This window comes from Nanorana parkeri, unplaced genomic scaffold (assembly GCF_000935625.1).
Source record: "Nanorana parkeri isolate BGI_ZX_2015 unplaced genomic scaffold, ASM93562v1 scaffold1421, whole genome shotgun sequence".
NCBI lineage: Eukaryota > Metazoa > Chordata > Amphibia > Anura > Dicroglossidae > Nanorana > Nanorana parkeri.
This window is the reverse complement of record NW_017307689.1, coordinates 23,452-31,553: the sequence shown is the minus strand read 5'-3', so window position 1 is coordinate 31,553 and position 8,102 is coordinate 23,452. Positions and strand designations below refer to the sequence as shown.

The 8,102-nt window shown below is 44.3% G+C and overlaps 1 protein-coding gene and 1 non-coding gene across 2 annotated transcripts in view; one reads left to right on the top strand and one right to left on the bottom strand.

Moving 5' to 3' along the window:
• The window catches only part of TAB1 (TGF-beta activated kinase 1 (MAP3K7) binding protein 1), a gene marked incomplete at its 3' end in the record, with an annotated part of 55,873 nt that overhangs the window by 25,604 nt on the left and 22,167 nt on the right, over nt 1-8,102 (top strand). The window lies entirely within an intron of this gene.
• Nucleotides 5,414-5,486, bottom strand: TRNAT-GGU. The gene has a single exon. It is a non-coding gene; the product is annotated as a tRNA-Thr (tRNA).

The window sequence follows — 8,102 nt, the reverse complement described above, 5'->3', positions numbered from 1 at the left end:
ATTTTTACCTTTTTTTTTACACTCAGCTTTATTGCTATCACATAGCGGGCTAAAAAGCCCCTTATGTAATAGCACATATAATGTGACAGGTCCTCTTCATGGAGACATCAGGGGTTTTTTCATACCCCTAATGTCACCTAGGGATCCCAAAGAAGCTGATGAGATCTTCACCAGCTTCTTCTTCTGGCTCTAAGGGGTCGTCCACACCACTTGCAGTGCGCCCCGGCCCGATTCTGGCCGGAACGCACTGCATCACAGTGCGGACGGCTCAATTTTTGCCGTGTAGGAGGGGTGGGCCATTGAAGTGGATGGCGCCATAGCCACGCCCTCCGGCCACAATGCGATCGCCCGCTCGGGATCGCAGGGCACATTGTGCCTGCGGCCCGATGCGGTCAAAATAGTGCTTGCAGGCTTGGAGGAGGGGGGCACAGCTCCGCAACGTACAAGCTATTCAGCGCCTTTACAGACGCCGGATCACTTGTATTTAAACAGCAATCGTCAGCTGTTTAACACGGTACAAGAACATGGCTTCAGGAGCAGCCGTGTTCTTGGTATAACCGCTTCCAGCGGATGACGCACAATTACGTGAACCCGCGGGAAGTGGTTAAAAAAAAAACACGTGTAATGAAACACACACACATCACACACACTCATTAAAAAACACACACATAGCTTCATTAAAAAAAAAATCACACATTCATTAAAACACAATAAAAACACACACACACACACACACACACACACACACACACACACATTAACAATTAAAATAGTTATTTAAAAAACGTCCCCCTCTCCTACTTACCTGTTTTGCAGGAAGGGGGGCTGCATCCTTGGGCTCCAGTGGAGAATCAGTTTCATCTGCACTCTGGCTGAGCAGACATACTAATCGATCTCTGCCTGTTAGCAGAGGCACCACGAGGGAGCGATCAGTATGATCTGCATCAGCAAGAGGTGCAGATCATACTGGTTCCCCACTTGCCGACCACCAGGGAATGATTTTCATTCAATATATTGCCTGTTCGGCAATATATTAAATGATATGTGGGCGCTTGCCAGGTTTAAAGATGGCTGATGACTCGCGGCGGCCATCTTTAAAAACCAATGTACAGTGGAGAGACCCCCTGGGGACACCGGAGGAGGCAACCCAGGTGAGGGTCTGGAGTGTGCGAGCCCCGGCCTCCTCCGGTGCTGCGTGGGTCCCGGCCACATCCCGGCCTGTCACTTGAACGGCCGATACTCATATAAGGTGCTCGGGCCGGGCCCCCAAGGCTGGCCGGGCCCCTTACATCAATATCGGCCGTACCCCCCTGACGGCGGCCCTGGGTAAAACTATTTCTTTTCTAATCAATCTATTCTACTGCTGGAAAGAAAATAAATGCTTTGGTCCTGAAGGGTTAAAAAGCCTATTAGCGTTACTAAAATGCCATTGTGTTTGCTTCATTGACAGCAGGTGATGAAGTATTTCAGAATGTCACAGTGTTACTGGTGAACAAACACCAATTACCTGATCTTTATAAAAGCAAGTATTGTTCTATTGTTTCAAAATGTTTTAGCGGTCATTTATCTAAGTGGCAGTGATAATATTTAGCTAACAATATGGAACTGGTTTGTTTGAACGCATATAGCTATTAGCATGCACAAGAGCCCTCGCCATGTGCAGATATCTAGAGATAGGTTGGTGGGTGTTAGACTGAAACACTCAAGACAACATAAAAAACATTACTTAACCCCTTCATGACTGAGGCCTTTTTTTCATTTTTTGTACCCATGTTATATTCCACATTTTAGGCCTGAAAATTACTTAAAACCCCCCAACATTATATATTTTCTGAATGCCAAGACCCTATAGAATAAAATGGTGGTAGTTGCAAATTTTTATGTTGCGCAATATTAGCGCATCGGGGGTGTCCGGCGGGGGGGGCGGCCCCTTCTTCGGGACGCAGAAGCCATCTGGCGACAGGTAAGTCGCCAGGATCGCTTCTGTTGTAAAGCCGACAGTCGGCTCTACAAGTTTAAACAGAGTCCCGGCGGCAAAAGTCACCGGGAGTCTGTTTAAACAGCCCCAATGCTGGCGACGTACACTGTACGTCGTCAGTCACGAAGGTGTTAAAAGTGTATCACTTGTAATCAAAGCCCTTTTCAATAAAAGCACTTTCTTGCTGGACTGGGACTTTTGTAGAAATAGTTCATTGTTTTTAAAGTTTCTGATTTTGACCAGTTCTTTAAAGTGACATTAAACTCAGGAGTTAAACAAAAATGTATTGAAGCATCTTAACTATTAACAAAAATATATCTTATTTGTGTATCATTCGGCTGTAGATCCTCAAGTCATCTTTGAATTGGTGCTAACACTGTCCTTCCTACTGGAGGGTGGCTGCTTTTGTTCCCCATGGTTCCTGTGTGTGTTGTAAAGTAGTCACCGCTCCAAGCTTACTCCTGTGATGGACTATAATATCACATTTAGTTTATTAATTTGTATTGAGATTGTAGTCCACCACGGGATCGAGCTTGGAGCGGTAGCTACTTTTATAACACACACAGGGACCATGGGGAACAAAAGTAGCCATCCTTCAAAAGGAAGGACAGTGTTGGCATGAATTCAGAGATCCTTTAGGATCTACAGCCGAGTGATAAAAAAATAAGATATATTTGTGTTAGTAGTAGGGATGCACCGATATATCAGCCGAAAATTGCACTTTTGGCATAATGCCGAAAGTGCCATTTTCTGGCCGATACAGTGGTGCATCCATTCTTTCTCTCCTCCCACTGGGCGCTGCTCTGTTTCCCAGCGTGGAGGAGAGAAACTGTCACAGCCGGCCGAGCACTGCGGGAGTAGAGCGCTGTCAGCGGCCGGCGTCTCTCCTCCCCGCACCGCTCAGCCTCCTGTCACAGATCAGGGGAGATCAGTGTGGGCGGAGACAGCCATCACAGCAGGCTGAGCTTCGCTCGCTCAGCCTCCTGTGACAGCGTGTCGGGAAGGAGAGCGAAGTACAAACACAGTGTTTGTAAATAATTGAGGACATAGCATGTTGACTATCTATTTTTACATATGCAGAGCCTTTCTTACTCTATTCAAATACAATTTGGTCTGAATATTTTTGGTCTGTAAATGATTCTGCCAGTTCAATATCTGTAGGGAAGACTGGTGAAGTGGAGTTCACGATCATCTTTTGCTCAATCTCTTTGTAGCCTGGAACTTCTGCTGATGTAGTCAGGAGCAGGTATAGTCCGGATTGGTCAAAGACAAAAAGGGGGGCGCCTTTTCCTAGTGCAGATCAATTTTATTCAACAATAAAGTAAAATATAAGTTGACAGGTACTCACAAAGGTGGATTATCAACGAGCATTTAGAACAGTACAAAGACCGGGCCGAAGATGCAGGCAGCAGCAGTCTGCATGATACGTCCTATGTGCAGATCGGTATAGAGGAGTGTCGACGCGTTTCCGGGGCACGCCCCCTTCCTCAGGACATGACTCCAGTCTCCTCCCCGCTTGGGTTAAGAAGGGACAAAAGGTCCCTGATTGGATGGGGCTCGGTGGCATAGATGGCAGGTGGCTGAACGGATAGTGGGCGGGCTGCATTTAGCCTCATTTGAATCGGGTCTATTGTTCGACCTGTAACCCCGGTCTCCCAGGCCACCGGAGCTGCGGAAAACCGAACGGAGTGCTGACACAGTTTCTGTCCCTGTCAGTGTGTCACAGCATGAGCGGACATAACTATACCGATCTCCGCTATCAAAAGAACAACGAAAAGTGGAGGGGAGACTGGATACTAATGCTCTTACCACAAGAACAAATATATAAAGAGATATATAAAAAAACATGTATATATATATATAAAAATATATAAAATTTATAAGGTGTGTATATATGTAAAGCATTCATAAAATACCATGGGCAAACAGAGAAGCTCCAAAATTGATCTGCACTAGGAAAAGGCACCCCCTTTTTTGTCTTTGTCTTTTAGTGATCTCAGTCTCCCTGACTGCTTTGGGGCTGCTTCCTGCATAGATGCCAAAACATTAGCTCTCTATGAGAGACTGTGTATGCTCTACCTCTGGCGCTTCCTGATACACCACCTCTGATAGTCTGGATTGGGTTTACACAACACAGTGTATGGATGGGGCAGTCCAGGATATATCATGTGTACATAGTGGGGTGCTCTTGATTATGTAATTGGCAGCACAGTCTACAGAGTTGTGCAGTCAAGAGTATGGCTTTGTTAAGACCATACCACTACTTTTATCAATAGGGCTCTAAGTTTCATGGTTTCAGACAACAGCAAGACTGCTTTAATCACTGCAATACTATTGGGAGCAAGGAAGAATTTTTTTACATTTCAACAGCTTCTTATTTTTTACAAAAAAACACAATGGCTAGTACATATTATAGTACCTGTTGTAACAGGGTGCATGTAAAACCTGCCAGGTTGGCAGGAAAGGTGATTGACGGTATATACATTCCGCCAACGATTCTTAGATTTATCATCTGAGGTTATGCCAGCATAAGCATAGATCTGGAGGTAAAGGAAAATAGTTCTTTACCCTGTATTGGTAAAACACGTCCTGGGGCTGGTTTTCCGTGGATCTGATGGAGCTCTTGGTGGGACAGACTCCTAATTCCGTGCACCATAGTTTGGTGAGGACTGCACAAGTCTTCATTAGCGTGCAGCTGGACCTAGCTGGGGTTGTGTGCGTCTCAGTGCAAAGAGAGACAGTTTGCTGAATGGAGCCAGGATTTGTGTTTGGAACCAAGCCTGTCAGCAGGACAGGTACCTGTGGAAGGACTGAACTGTTCCCATAGAGGAAACGGATCCAGCTCAAAGGACTATCGCTATTACTCAGTAAGGCTCAGTGGAGCAGGACTTTATTTTGTTTATGACAAGTTTATTTTGACTGGGTGCCTGTAAGCCAGGGTTCTCAAACTCAATTTAGTCGAGGGCCACTGGACAAATTTTTTAGTCCCGTAGGGGCTGCTACTATATACCAGTTTTAATGTATGCACATGTTACAAGCGGCAACTGTGACCGATTCAAATTAATGCTCGGGTGACAGCTGCTGCATGTAAACGCCTGCACACCGCATGTAATCATATGTGAAAGCATTACATGCAGTTAGCAATCAATCACTATTGACAGAGCTCCGACCGGAGCTGACAGGAGCAGCTCTGCGGTCTGCATCCGACAGAGATGCAGATCGTGTAGCTGCTCCCGCAAGTCGGGCACACGGTCCGCGACCATGTGTCCGACTTGTCAGCTGGCTGCAGGCCACATAGTACTGGCTCGCGGGCCGCTACTTTGAGACCCATGCTGTAAGCTTTTTGTTTTTTGCTGTCTGGGATCAAAGCTGGATTAATTTTGTTAGAGAGAATCTGAGTTTGCCTCTGCCTTGGAACTAGTTCCCTGCAATTGGTGGAGAATGCGGGCATCGATCCCGCTACCTCTCGCACACCAAGCGAGTGCTCTGCCATTTGAGCTAATTCCCCCGGCATAGGATAGGCATCAAATTTTGAGACCTCGTTTAGCTTACGGAAGTCGTTACAAAATCGGATCCTACCATCAGGTTTGGGAGGTTAACTACAGGGTGCGCCAACCTGGTAGACGGAAACCCTACCAAATTTATCACATAAGTTTATTGAAGCCCTGGAAAGATAGAGAATCCCTTATGGCCCAAAACCCCTTAGCTGTGACAGGCTGAGGGCCTCTTGACCTTACAAAAAGGTATTGGCAAATACTCCTAACTGATCGGGCTAAAGAGAAAACAGCATTTTCTACTCCAGAAGGTCATTGGCAGTATAAAAGGATGTCGTTTGCCCTACAATGGGGCACAAGCCACTTTTCAGCGGAAGATGGACCATGTCCTTAAGCCACACCGAAAACGATGCGTCTGCATATTTAGATGACGTAGTAATTTTGATGCAGATTCGGAGAGCTACTTGCCCAAAGTGCAGGCTGTCATTAACGCCCTTTACGCCATTTAACTATTTTTTTTGTCACTGTACACAGTCTCCGGCTCTTAGAGCCAGGAGATGAAGCTGATTGGAATGTCTTTACATTTTCTAAGACCTCAATAAACATGGCCAGTCAATACGTTTATTTCGGAGAAGTTTATTGTTAAAATTGGGGTTTTTAAGCTGATAGTGATTCTATAAAAATAAGTCTGGCATTGAAGGTGTATTTTTATGTGCTGGAGATAACTTGAACTACTATCTGGTCTCCAATGGCAGCTTAAATACCTTCAGTATTAAAGCTGATCTCGATGTGCATCAAATCAGGTCTAGTTCATAAGAGGATTGCTGCTTTTTGTCATATTTTCTGTATCCTGGAGCATCAGTTATTATTTAGCACTCAATCTGCTACCTGGCTGGCAGGCTATGGCCCCTGCTTGTCTGGAATGAAAGCATGTTTTACTTGTGCATCGGATGTGTGATGAACATTATATCAAGCTTTGTACAGCAGTTTTGTACCTCCACAATAACCCCTTTTCCTTTCTATGTCAGTGCTCTGCACATATTTGATGCCTGCCTTCAGGTCATGGCACCTGTTCAAGAAGAACCCTCACTGCCATCTGCAGCTGAAGGCACCATGTAGAAATTAATCCTCAAAATTAACTGCAGAATCATTGAATATTACAATAATAGTGTTGGGCGTTTTACCTTGAGCCACGATACCACACCCCTGATTGTATGAAAAGGAGAAGAAACTTGGTAGTAAATGGGGTTTTAAAGGTGCAAACAATGATTCTATCATATTTTATATAAAATTATACATCATTATTTGATTACATAAAAACCTGATTTACATAAAATCAATACATTAATGTGTGTGAACCAAACAACCTCCTTGAAATCACAAAGTTTTGTCAGAAGCATAAGTAATGTGCAGCTTAACTGCTCTCTGTCACAAGAGTGATCAAATTAGATTTGTTACGTTTTATCAAGCTGGTTTAATTTTCAACATGTTTTGCAACAGCTTCCTCAGGAGGGCGGTGTTCGATCGAGAGAGAGAGAAAGAGAGAATATATATACAGTATATATGTGTAAACGCCACATGTGGAGGGGCAAGTCCGAGGGCAACACCAATCAACTGAATTGGATGCTACAATATGAGATAATATAATGTAAAAAACCAAAAGGATATTTCTGGCATGCTCAGTATATTATATACATACAACCCAATAAAATAAATCCATATATAATTTAATATTTGCATCCCAATTTCGATGCCCGAAAAGGCAGGTGGAAGTATAGGATGTAAAGAAAGGTGAGGGAGTTAGAGGAGGCTAAAAGAAACCCAAAGAAACTGACTGCACCCCCTTCTATTTTTGAACACCTCTATGTCAAAAGTGAATGCAAAGAACCTTCACAGACATACTGCTCTGTGTTTAAATTAGTGATAAGAGGGCTACAAAATCACTCCAGGGAGGGTGCGGGGGGGAGCTGAGCTTGTTAGCTTCGACAAGGACTTTGGTGTTTCTGCTGTGAACTTTTATGGTTAATTACTAAACTTTGCATGTAGATACAGAGGTCAGTGAAGGCTTTTTAAACTACTTCAGTATTGGCTGAAGTAGTCCCCTTTATTACCAGGCGATTCAGTTTTCTGTGCTGTGCAAGTTTGGCTTTAGGGACAAATAGAGCTTTCTTTGGAGCTTTGGTTTTTAATGACCGCTTTTAAAAACATTTTTTTTACTATATAAAGTAAAAAAAAAAACCAACCCAAGTTCACGCTGCCTTCACACAGGATGGTGCTGCGATTTAGGTAATCTGAGAGCACGCAGAGTGCATGAGCAAAGGTGCTATGATTTAACTGTACATAGAGTCCACACAGAGTGCACAAGGGAAGGGGCTACGATTTAACTGTACGGAGAGTCCATGCAGAGAGTACACAAGGGAAGCTGCTGCGATTTAACTGAATAGAGGGTCCACACAGAGTGCACAGGGCAAGGAGCTGTGGTCCAGGGGTTCTATAGACTTACTCTGTCAAGATGAATAACGGTGATGTAAGTATGTAAATCAAAGATTCATGATGGCGAGTGGTGAGGTAAGTATTCAAGCTAGTTATTTTTCCATCTATAAGACACCCTCATGTATAGGACGTCTCTT